The sequence below is a fragment of the Scyliorhinus torazame genome, chromosome 17 (genome assembly GCF_047496885.1).
Source record: "Scyliorhinus torazame isolate Kashiwa2021f chromosome 17, sScyTor2.1, whole genome shotgun sequence".
NCBI lineage: Eukaryota > Metazoa > Chordata > Chondrichthyes > Carcharhiniformes > Scyliorhinidae > Scyliorhinus > Scyliorhinus torazame.
In genome coordinates this window covers 41,100,412-41,113,785 of record NC_092723.1, presented here as the reverse complement: position 1 = coordinate 41,113,785, position 13,374 = coordinate 41,100,412, and positions in this window count along the sequence as shown.

Below are 13,374 nucleotides of genomic sequence, written 5' to 3'. Positions count from 1 at the left end.
GGACATTTTTTCCAAGGTGTGAACATTGTTGTGAAACAATTAAAGTTAATAGAATCGGGACCAAATTTTCATTGGGTAGAAGGTATAAAGCTCTGATATAGCTACACTTAGTATTATGATAAGTTCTGGGAAGGACACTACAAAAAAATTGTTCTGCTATTAATGGATAAAATAGCATAATGGTTATGTCATGGGACCAGTAATCCAGAGACAAGAGTTTAACTCCATGATTGTATTTTGTGAATTTGAATTCAGTTAATTAAATTAATCTGTAATAAAAAGCAAGTAACTGTCAGAAAGTCTAACTAATTCATGGATGTCCTTTAATGATGGAAAATGATGTTGTCCTTACTGTGTCCGGCCTATTTCTGAGTCCAGATCCCCAGCATGCGGTTGACTCTTTACTGGCCCAGCAATATTCAGTTGTATCAAATTGCTACAAAACAAGTATTGATCTAGGTTACATAAATGCACACGCAGCCCAACTGACTCTGCAAAGTTCTCCTCACTCTAACATCTGACCAAATTGTGAGAATATTTCTGAAACTGGAAATTAGATGCTCATTAATTTACAATAGGTATTGTAGAAGTGTTCAGTTCCGAAACACCGACAAGAAGGACTTGTAACAAACACTACTTCATTAACTAGCTCAGCAGCTACTTCATGCGTGTACTCTGCCCGTGCTCAAGGGGAGAACCCCCACACTCCTGACACATGACCCTTTTTGTACCCACGTCATCAAGTGGCCACCCGGTCTACAGGTGCCAAGAAACATTTTTACTCAATATTGTGGTAAATATTTAGCAAAATCGATCAAGTAAAACAATAAGCAAAAACATTAGATTCACACAAAAGTCAATGAGATGACACAATAGCACAAGAGAGATAAGCTTCAATGGGCCAAGTGACCTTTAGTTATCCCTGATTTTCCTTTAATTTAAATTGTGCGTCGATTTTTTTTTTAAAGTGGGAAAGGTAAACTGAGCAAAATTATTGAAATGTTTCCTTTGAAATTTATATGTCCAGAATCTCCTGGTAAATCTGGCTTAACAGTCTAATACACAGCGGGAACTAATATACTTGAAATATGCAAACTGGAATTGCCCGCCTGCTCCAAGTGCGGGCGATGCACTCCTGCAGATCCATTTTAACTGAGTTTAGTACTAAGCATCATGTTAGCAAAAGACTAACGCTGTTTTGCCAGCAGGACAGCCAGTTAGCAAATCAGATCCTGCCAATTGAACAAGCTGCCCGGCTAGCTGTAATAAATGTGATTCACAGCTGACTTTTCCTCTGCAGAACACATCCTAGTGGGCAATTGTACACAGAGGAGCTATCTTCTTTTCTAGGTATGGGATACTAAAACAATCTTATTTTAAATGGCCGAAAGGCTTTTGTAAAAAAAAACCTTTAGCTGTTCTAATTTCAACTTAAATTATGCAGCAACACTCCTCACTCTGCCAGTACCTCTCAAGTCAAATTCTCAGCATGAGGTAGCATAGCATAAGATGAATAAAACCCCTTTTGGGCACCACTTAAAATCAGATGTGCTGATAGAGAAGCAGAAGATTCCTCTTTAGTTAAAATATTTGCATTTCAAACGTGCAATATGTATGTAAACTTTTGATGAATTAAATCCTTGTAAAATCATAGGATAATTTGTGAAAATAATTAAATTGCAAAACTGTAAATTACACTTGCCGGGGGGGGGGGGGGGGGGGAATTGAAGGATTTTTTTGCTCTGAATTTGTTTTTTTCTCCCCTCGCCTGAACTCTCTGACGCTGTTGGATTATGTAGGGTGCTGGTCACTGTAGTGATCATTATTTATGTTTGAGCCTTAATAGCAAGTGTTGCAGGCTGTGGGACAATAGGCTGGACCTGACCTCGCTGGATGATTTACGTGCCCCATTTCAACAGGCATCACTGGGTAGCATGTGAGAAGCGGGCGTCTGCCATTTTTGCACTCTGCAAAGCTGCAGGGATACAGGGGCTAAATGTAGCATGATTATTGATGGCTCCACTGAGATCAGACTTGATGCTAATTGGGCCTTCCTCTTCTGCATAACAGCTATTCATTGTATAAACTCTCCAGGCCACAGAGGAAACTATGACTACAGAGTTCTCTTGTAAATCTTCTATCACTTTTTTAATTAAGTAAAGATCTGTTTATATTTTGCTGGTACAGCTTGTTCGCTAGGGATGGGTATCTAACAGATCATTATTCAAAAATCAGTACATTTCAGTTCTGGTTTTCATTCAGCAAGTGGTCTTTCTTCATGCCCCAGAAAACATCAATGAACATGAAAGCTGTTATCAGCCCTCATATTCTTTCCATCACGCACCATATGGTGCCATTTCTGCACAGGTACTAAATGAAATGAAGCTTAAGCTTTCTGGCAAAGAGGGAATAAAAGCAAGATTATTTTATGACTGTTTAATTTTTCAGTCTTCAGCACCAACAAGTTGAAAATAAGGGTGAAGCCCCACTGTCGAAATAGTCTGTCTTAGAAATTCCTCAGTATGTCTTCAAAACAAAACACAGCGGGCGGGAATTTCAGGCCTTTCCCGCCGATAGAACCTTCTGGTCCTGGCGAAGGTGACCGCCGCAATCCCGTGGCTGATTCCCCGGCGGCTCGAGGGGCGAGCCACTCAAAATGCCGGTGACCTTGGTGGGACTGAGAAATCCCACCAGTGGTGAATGGTGAGCCACCTCCTCCATTGGAAACACACTGTGAGGGGTGGGGGGGGGGGGGTGGGGGGCTGCGGGGGGTAGTGGGGGGGGGAGGGGTGTGTGGGGGGGGTGGGAGGGGGGGCTGCGGGGGGTAGTGGGGGGGGAGGGGGGTGTGGGGGTGGGTGGGAGGGGGAGGGGGGCTGCGGGGGGTAGTGGGGGGGGAGGGGGGGTGTGTGGGGGGGGGAGGGGGGGCTGCGGGGGGTAGTGCGTGGTTGCCGTCCTCTCTAAGTCCGCCCCGCAAGACGATGGGGGACGGATCTTGCGGGGCCGCGGAAGGAAGGAGGTCCTCCTTCAGAGAGGATGGCCCGACGATCGGTGGGCATCGATCGCGGGCCATCCCACATTCTAGGTGAAGCCCGGTGCAGGATCCCCCCTCGCCCCCCACAGGCCGCCCCCCCAGCGTTCAAGCACCGCCCACGACTGCAGCGACCAGGTGTGGACGGCGCCGGGGAGAACCCGCCGGGCCTCAGAATAGCGGGGGTGCTGGAGAATCGCCATTTTGGGTGTCTCCGGCGATTCTCCGACCTGCGGCCCGCGAAACTCGACCGGGCTGTTCCCGCCGCTTGGGAGAATCGCGGGAGGGCGTCAGACCGGCGTCCCCGGAAATTTTGGCGGCCCAGGCGATTCTCCCAACCGGCGTGGGAGTGGAGAATCGTGCCCAGGGTATCCTCCCACGGGGAGGGGGGGTGGATACTCTGATTATTAAAACAGTTCACAACACGTTTCTACAAAACACAAACGGTACAAGCACTAAACTTTGCGCTGGAGAGACCAGATACCCTCGCCTCTGTACTAACAGAAGGGAAAGGAATGTGGGTGGTGGGGAGAGAGGGGAAAGGAGGATGGTGGTGAGGGAGGGAGTCAGAGTCTTGGCCATGGTAAATTGCCCCTTAGTCTCTAAAGATGTGCAGGTCAGGTGGATTATCAATAATCAATGTACGGAGTTACAGGGATAGAGCATGGGAGTGGGCCGAGGTAGAGTGTTCTTTCAGAGAGTTGGTGCAGACTTGATGGGCCAAATGGCCTCCTTCTTCACTGTAGGGATGCTATGACATAATGTAAGATTTTATAATGAGGACTAAATCATGTCTGCGCGCCCCAATTTATTTATCTCCATTTCGGCTATATTTTTTATCTAATGACTTTGTTTTGTCTTGACTCCCTGACCTAGTTACTCACTGCAGAATTCCTAGCCTCTGACCTGCACTTAAAGCCACAGTATTTATATAGCTGGTCCAATTACGTTTCTGGTCAATGGTAACTCTCAGGATGTTGATTGTGAGGGACTTAGCAATAGTAATGCAGTGAAACATCAAGATGGTTAGATTCTCTCTTGTTGGAGCTGGTCATTGCCTGGCACTTGTGTGGCACAAATATTACTTGCCACATTCAGCTCAAGCCTGAATATTGTCCAGATTTTGCTGAATGTAGGTACAGGCTGCTTCAGCATCTCAGGAGTTGCAAATGCTATTAAACATTGTGCAACCATCAGCAACCATTCCCACTTCTGACCTTATGATGGAGGGAATGTTATTGATGAAGTAGTTGAAGATGGTCAGGCCTAGGACATTAACCTGACAAACTCCTACAGCAGTGTCCTGGAACTGAAATGATTGGCCTCCCAACAATCACAACCATCTTCCTTTGTGCTACGTATGATTCCATCCAGCGAAGGGTTTTCCTCCTGATTCCCAGTAACTCAGGATTTGCTAGGGCTCCTTAATGCCACAATAGTCAAAGTGATTTCAAGGGCAGTCACTCGCACATCAAATCTGGAGTTCAGTATTTTTTGCCAATGTTTGGATCAAGGCTGTAATGAGGTCTGCTGCTGAGTGGTCTTGCAGAACCCAAACTGAACATCAGTGAGCAGGTTGTTGATGCAAGTTCTGCTTGATAGCACTGCCATTGACAACTTCCATTTTTGTGAACATGTCAAACCTGAGTAATTTCCCAAATTGTCATTGATGTGGCAGTGCTGGAATCACTTGGCTAGGGGTACGGCTAGTTGTGGACCATATCTGCATTATGTTGTCAGGGCCCAAAGCCTTTGTTGTACCCAGTGCCATAATTTGTTTCTTTGTAACATGCGGAGTGAATCAAATTTACTGAAGACTGCCATCTTTGATGGTGGAGGCCCTTATTTAAATATTTTAACAAGTGTTTTTAATATTCCTAATGTGTGCCCTGAATGCTGATCACAGAATCATAGAATTGTCATGGTGCAGAAGGAGACCATTTGGCCCATTATGTCTGCATTGGCTTTCCAAACGAGCATTATGACTTTGTGCCATTCCCTTGCCTTTTGCCTCTACCCTTGCACATTGTTTCTATTCAAATAATAATCGAATGTTCTGTTGAATACCTCAATTGAACCTGTCAAACTTCCAGGCAGTGCATTCCAGACCCAAACCACTCTTTGTGTGAAGACATTTTTTCTCACATCACATTTGCTTCTTTTGCAAATCACCATAAATCTGTGCCATTTGATTCTTGATCTTTTCATGAGGGGAAACAACGTATCCCACTCTACTTTGTCTAGCCCCTCATGATTTTGAACATCTCTCCCAAATCTCCTCTCAGCCATCTTCTCTCCAAGGAGGACAGTCCCAACCTCTCCAATCTATCCTCAAACTGACGTTTCTCATTTCTGAAAAAATTCTTGTAAATCTGATAAAGGACCCTGATTCAAATGGTGGGTGGTGCACCTTTGATAAAGGACCCTGATTCAAAATGATGGGTGGTGCACCTTTGATAAAGGACCCTGATTCAAAATGGTGGGTGGTGCATCTTTGATAAAGGACCCTGATTCAAAATGGTGGGTGGTACACCTTTGATAAAGGACCCTGATTCAAAATGGTGGGTGGTGCACCTTTGGTGTAGAATAAGTTTGTGCATATGGAATCCTCAGGCTTCCACTTTTCAACAGCAAAATGGGTGCAATGCAATCATTTTTTTTCTCTTGGCTACTGTTGCTCTCTTTTAATGGTTATAAATATGGCTGTTAATAAAGTCTCCTTTCTTAATCTTAATTATGAATATGCTTTCAGAGTCGCCAGGTATCTCTTGATACCGCCACAAGGTTCAACCGAATACTGATCAAAGAGCCAATACACCAGTTAGTTAGTTCAAAGTCAGTGATACTTTATTTACACACAGGTTGATTTACTCATGCACAATAACACTACAGGCTAAACTATATCTATCACTAACATCTATACTTAACTTTGGGTGCCCACTTAGGTCAGAGGAACATTGGCCGTTGTTCGGATCTGAGGCTGTTGGGTTCGAAGAGGTAACAGGAGTACAGCTAAGGTTGTCCGTCTGGTAGCGAGCGTTGAACTTGAACTTACTTGCTTCTGGTGGTGCTGGTGGAAGGGTCTCTCTGGTTGAAAGCCAATTCCAAGAGGCTGAACATATGGCGGGGGCTCCTTCTTATATTCGGGGGGCTTCTCGCGCTTTTAGGCAGGCCTTAAACTTGGTCCCAATTAATTGGGCAGCTTCTCGATCACTGCCATCGATCTGAGCCAATAAAGGGGCGGGTGCCTTGATGGCTGGGCGTGTCCTAAGTGGCCGTTGGCCTTGCTTTGTTTGTGTCTTCTTGCTGGGGTAATGGCGCCAGAATGTCTGGGACGGTATCGGCTACCTGAGCACTAGTCTTTGTTCATCGAGATGGGCCATCAATGTGTAAATCGGCCAAGAGTTTCGGTTCTGTCCGCAGTCTGTCTTTTAAATACACATTCAGTATCTGTGCCTGCTCGTTTACTTTGCATTGTCCATTTTTCCCTGTATGCTCTGCGAGTGTCCATTTTATATGCTGAAAGTGGCCATCCCAGATGGCTACACTACGATAAATAACACCCACAGAAATGTGAGAAGATTGCAAGTTTCACCTCACCTGCTAAGATTTCTCAGCTCACCATCCGACATTAACACCCTCTTGGAGGTCTGCCATGCTGGTTTTGAGATGGGAACACATAATGAATCATAAGCGTGGGCGAAGAAGAGTGAGTGCTGCTGGCGAAAAAAATAAAGTCTTGATCTGACTTGCATTTTCTTACAAGCAGGTCTGAGTGACGGACAGGCCTAAGGTGTCAAATCTGAGACCATCTGGTTGGGAAGTAAATGTTCTGATACTCGTGCTATCGGGCTTCCTGTAAACTTAATATTTTTAGATTAACTTGATCCGGATTTTGGATGCTGATGAAGATTTGTTACGTGCTGGAAATGATGATTGCTACAGTACAAGATGTGATTCGCATCAAGTGCTTATAATGTTTAAATTTTGTTAAAGATGAGCGACTTTTCCCCTTAGACAGATGGACAATATACTAAGGGTTATTAACTTCACAGCTTGCACTCTGTTTTTTTCTAGTTTTTCTTTGGGAACTCTGCTTGCTAGAAACGATTGAGCATAAAACCAATTTTTAAAAAATATATATTTTTATTCGAGTTTTGTTCCATTTTTACAAATAATGTAATAAACCCTCAAAACTGGTACAGTACAGCATAAATACTTCTCCATACATAAATACAGAAAAAGGCAGAAAACCAACACTGTTGGTTCAGCGTAACCATCAAACCCAGTGCCTCCGTTTATACAAAGGGAATCAATTAAAGGATCAGCCAGAGGTTAAGAGAAGAGGATAAAGCCATGGAAGCACGGTAAAATAGTGCACAGCTTCACGTGTAGTGAATTCAAGGCAGTGCTACATAACTTATGGAAAACCTTGTAGGAGCAAGTCAGACAATACGGAACCGATATATTTGAGATGGGGGGGTCCCATCCTTTTCGGAATTCATCTGATTAAGAATGAAGTTTGCAAGTTAGTAACTCCATTGGGATACATTCCATGATAATTTTATGATAATTCTGAATTGAAGGATATTTATCGCTCATTCAGGAGCAAAGGATCTTCTTCCGTGCTGCAAAAGGTTGAATATTATACAAGAAAATTATACAGCCTTTTTGCATTCGCGGCAATAATTCGGGAGAAGAAAAGACCAATAGTTCGGGAGAAGAAGGCCACGGGTCTGCCTGCTTGGTTGAGAGTGGCCGCCAGAGCTACATCCGATGCGTCGCTCTCGACCTGGAAGGGGAGGGACTCGTCGATGGCGCGCATCGTGGCCTTTGCGATATCCGTTTTGATGCGGCTAAAGGCCTGGCATGCCTCTGTCGTCAGGGGAAAAGTAGTGGACTGGATTAGTGCACGGGCCTTGTCTGCGTACTGGGGGACCCACTGGGCGTAATAAGAAAAGAAGCCCAGGCAACGTTTCAGGGCTTTGGCACAGTGGGGGAGAGGGAACTCCATGAGGGGGCGCATGCGTTCAGGGTCGGGGCCTATCACTCCATTACGCACTACGTAGCCCAGGATGGCTAGACGATCAGTGCGGAACACTCATTTTTCTTTGTTGTAAGTGAGGTTCAGGGCGTGAGCGGTCTGGAGGAATTTTTGGAGATTGGTGTCGTGGTCCTGCTGGTCTTGGCCGCAGATGGTGACGTTGTCGCGATACGGGAACGTGGCCCGTAAACCGTGCTGGTCAACCATTCGGTCCATCTCTCGTTGGAAGACCGAGACTCCGTTCGTGACGCCGAATGGAACCCTTAAAAAGTGGTATAACCGCCCGTCTACTTCGAAGGCAGTATAGTTGCGGTCACCGGGACGGATGGGGAGCTGGTGGTAGGCGGACTTGAGGTCCACGGTGGAAAAGACCTTGTACTGTGCAATCCGATTGACCATGTCGGATATGCGGGGGAGAGGGTACGCATCTAGCTGAGTGTACCTGTTGATGGTCTGACTATAGTCGATGACCATCCTCTGTTTCTCCCCGGTCTTAACAACTACCACCTGGGCTCTCCAGGGACTGTTGCTAGCCTGGATGATGCCTTCCTTCAGCAGCCTCTGGACTTCGGACCGGATAAATGCTCGGTCCTGGGCGCTGTACCGTCTGCTCCTTGTGGCGACGGGTTTGCAATCCGGGGTGAGGTTCGCAAACAAGGAAGGCGGTTCAACCTTGAGGGTCGCGAGGCCGCAGACAGTCAGTGGGGGTATAGGGCCGCCAAATTTAAATGTTAAACTCTGGAGGTTGCATTGGAAGTCCAACCCTAGGAGTGTGGGCGCACAGAGATGGGGGAGGACATATAGCCGGTAATTTCGGAACTCCCTCCCCTACACCGTTAGGTTAGCGATCTGAACGGAGTGGGATCCCGCCGCCAGGAAAACTTTCTGGGTGCTTGGCCGAATTATGAGGGAACAGCGCCTTACCGTGTCCGGATGAATGAAGCTCTCCGTGCTCCCAGAGTCGATAAGACACGGCGTTTCGTAACCATTCACTAGGACTGTAGTGGTTGCAGTCTGGAGCGTCCGGGGTCGCGACTGGTCGAGGGTCGTCGAAGCCAGACGTGGTTGTTGAAGTTGAGCATCGTAATCAGGCAGTATGTGGCCGTCTGTGTCGGGGTCCTTCAGCCAAGATGGCGGCATCCATGGATCGAGCGCGGTCGGGGGTGGACAAAATGGCGGCGCCCATCTCTCCCTCGTGGCGTCCGGGGTCCAAAATGGCGGCGTCCGTTGGTCACACGTGGATCGCTGTGGGGGCTGGGTCTGTGGTCCCGTTTCTTCCCCGGAAATAGCGGCGACCCCGCGGGACTTGCACACCGTCGCGTAGTGGCCCTTCTTCCCGCAGCTTTTGCAGGTAGCCGCGCGGGCCGGGCATCGCTGTCGAGGGTGTTTCGGCTGGCCGCAAAAATAGCAGCGGGGCCCCCCCGGTTGGTCTGGTGTTTTGGCCGCGCAGGTTTGCGGGGGTGGGGGGGGTGTCGGAGAGTCGACTGCAGCGGGGGTCCACGGAGCCCAAGGGGCTGTCGTGCGGTCGGGGGCGTAGGCGCGGGCGTTATGCGAGGCCACATCGAGGGATGCCGCCAGGGCCCGAGCTTCTGCAAGTCCCAGAGATTCTTTCTCCAGAAGCCTCTGGCGGATCTGGGAAGAGGCCAAACCTGCCACATATGCATCGCGGGCCAGGAGCTCTGTGTGTTCACTCGCTGTTACCGCCGGGCAGTTGCAGTTTCGACCCAGGATCTGCAGGGCGTTATAAAACTCGTCCAGCGATTCCCCCGGAAATTGCCGTCGTGTGGCGAGCTGGTAGTGAGCAAAAACCTGGTTGGCGGGCCGGATGTAGATATCCTTCAGCGCGGCGATGGCACTGGTGAAACCGTCCTCATCCTCGATAAGGGAGTAGACGTCAGGACTCACCCTGGAATAGAGGACCTGCATCTTTTGTTCGTTAGTCGGTGTGCCGCGGCCGTTCGGAGGTAGCCCTCAAAGCATGCCATCCAGTGTTTGAAGATAGAGGCCGAGTTAGCTGCTTGGGGTGCGATGCGCAGGCACTCCGGGGTGATTCGGAGCTCCATGTTCCCACGTCGTTTTCTTCAATTTAAATTCTGCTTAATAAATTGTAGCACCGTCAATATGACGCGAGGCAGGTTGAGGTAATGTCAATTGAAGGCTTTATTAAGCAGAACTTTATCCCCAGCAGCGTGGTTACAGAATGCAGCTGCTGAGGGAAATGGAGGGAAAAACTGGGTTCTTATACCGGCATTTCTGGGTGGAGTCCAGTAGGTGGCAGATCCTATCAGGATCTGGCATCCCTCCACCAATAGCCTGTCGACATGTGGTGTACCGTATTACCCCTAATACATACCACCACACCACTGAAACCACCCCACGCCACTGGGAAACCCGTGGTTAGGAGTGCATGCCGGTGAGAAGAGTGAATCCCAATGGCCAGAGAATACCTGTCAACTTCCATTCTGATAAATTTGCGAGAGTTGACATGTTAACCAGCATATTGTCAATAACATTGCCGTATTTAAGTACATGATAATGTCAGTATAATCAGTGCTGCTGTGCTGTTGTCTGTCCAGGTAACAGCTATAACTGTCTGAACAGAGAACGCGGTGGACTTTTCTCATGAATAATTTTGAAATTAGAATTTGATGATACATTTCTGAAAACTGGAAGATTGTTTTTTCTGGGGTTTTTTTTCAGTTTTTCCATTTCATTTATTCTTGCCTTGATTTTTGGGTTCATTTTAGGCTTTTCAATTAAAGTTCAAAGCCCAGGAATTCCTTTCTTTTCAGGAAAGGTGGAGAAGGAAGAAAAGAATTAAAAGAGTAATGTCACACGATGCTGAGTATGGACATGTACACCTGCACTTACATGTGTAGCTGTATCTGCAGTCCCAAGCAACCACTATCTGGGAATGTCTGAGGAAAACTGACTTTTCCAACTCTGTTTCAGCAAGGAAAGTGATGGAGATCTCCCGTCTGTTCGGACTTGATACCAAGGATACTTTAACCACATGAATGGCATTGCCAGTAAATAGCATGCACAGCCCTTGGAGAGCAACATCTGTGCACCATTTTCTGACCATCACTCACAGGAAAGATCCCGCTGACAGACTAAATATGGACCAAGAGTTTTTTTAAATGAATAATTAGATAAACATAAGGAAATCATGCAGGGTTGATAATGTATGCTTTTAGCAAGCATGACACTTCCTGCTTTTTAGTCCTGTGGCATGCAGTTAATCCAGACAATATATACATTCGACTTATATCTCACTGGACAGGTGAAGACTAGAGGACGCTTATCTGAATCTCTTTGCATATGTTTTATATTTAAATTTTGCATTGGCTGTAAATGAAAACACCCAAAGTGTGAACAAAGCACAGGTGTTATGGCAGTGCATTCTAAAATGAAGAAAACTACTCAGTTTGCAAATGAGGATAGATAATTAATAGAACAGATTAATCAACAAACTTTTAAACAGTTTGTAAATTAATATTCAGTTATTTTTCTCCCCACTGGTTTATTTATTGAAGTTCCTTTCCCCAGTGTTTCTCTTGTTACTTCCCCAAATTTCCATTGACAAAAAGATGACCATAGTTGAACCCATTGTTATGCAATGTCCCCAAACATTGGCTATCAACAAGGTTGAGGAAGTGGTGCCCCGGTCAGGAGGTAAAGCAGTTGCCGTCTGCAAGCACAGCTCGCTGCTTGGAGCTTAGGGTCTCAGAATTAGCCCGTTAGAATATCTTGTATGTATGATTTCTGGCACATTCTTTGCTTAAGTTTACTGTATTTTTTTCAGACCCTAGTGTGTCTAGTACATCATGCAAAAGTCGCTGGTGGCTAAACAATTTTCAGATGTCCTTCAATTTTAATCAGGTCCCAGGAGATGAGGGGTGTAGGCAGTGCTCTGGGCACTCAGGACTTCATTTGCATCGTTTGCTATACTTTTGCGTAACCCTTTACACAGGTGGCGGACAGCCCATCTGACTTGGCCACATTTCCTGATTCAACAGTGCTCCTGGGCTTGGCAACATGGCATTCTAATTAGTTATCTCCAGGGAGATCAACTTGACAGGTGTACTAGGGCCAGTGCACCTGAAAGAGAGGGGGAAAGAGTGGAAGGAGAGAGGGGGAGAGAGTGTGAGGGAGAGCGGGGGGGAAGAGTGAGACAGGCAGATAATGAGGAGGAGAGACAGGGCGCGAGGGGGAAAGGGAAAGATGGGGAGAGACTCCGAGGGAGGGAAAGGGGGAAGAGTGAGGGGGGGGCATTTGAATGCTTTTTAATAGACCGGATATCAAAATAATATCTGCATCCGCAGTACTTTGTTCTCCTATTATATACTCCATGCTGGGCATTTGTAAGTGTGGTTAGTTTAAATTTAAATGAGAAAATATTGATTACAAATTGCAAAGTGTAAATTTTCTGATAAGCCAACTTGTTTGGATAGAAACAGCACATTATTGCAGATGAATTAGTTGGTGTTAATTGTCGTGTTATGCTTCTTCATGTAGCATAAGCTGCTTCCTTGATGTATACTCTGACAAAGGAAGGTTCAGACTTGGAGATAGGTTTAACACATTTATTGAACAGTTAACAATTCTCCGACTTGAGTTCGACTCTCCTGCTAATCTTACTATAGTAACTCAATCTAACTAACCAGTCTGCTTTAATCCATGCGGTGGGTGTGATGCTCTGATCTGCCCCTGTCTCTCTGAGTGTCGTCTATGGAAAGAGAAAGAGCATGTGTGCCCTGTCCTTTTATATGGGTAGCCCCCTTGTGGTAGTGTCACCACTGGGTGTGTCTTGACTGCCCATTGGTCGTGTCCTATCTTACTGACCTATTGGTTGAATGTCTGTGTGTCATGATGTCTCTGGTGCTCCCTCTCGTGTTTACCTAGTCTAAGTGTACCTACATTAACCCCTTGTGTATTTACCGTGATGCATATCACCACATTCCCCCCTTTTTTCATGTTACATATTTTCTGTACCGTGCTAAAGAAAATTGAACAAAATAGGTAGATAAGTGATGAATTGTACAAATTATGATGACAGTCATAATTATACAATACCAAATAACATGTATGAGTCCAAAGTTTATGAAATTACAATTAAGCTATTTTGCTTGTCGGGGCAGCTGGTTTTCATACAGTCGTGCCAGATTGGCTTCAGCTGTCACAGTAGGTGGAATTTTACGCTCATTGAAGAGACCGGAGAGGTCACTCTCAATCTTGCTTTTTGACTTGAACAGTTTTTAATTGAAGAGCCTTGTCAGCTTCTCTTTGATAACCAGGTTTC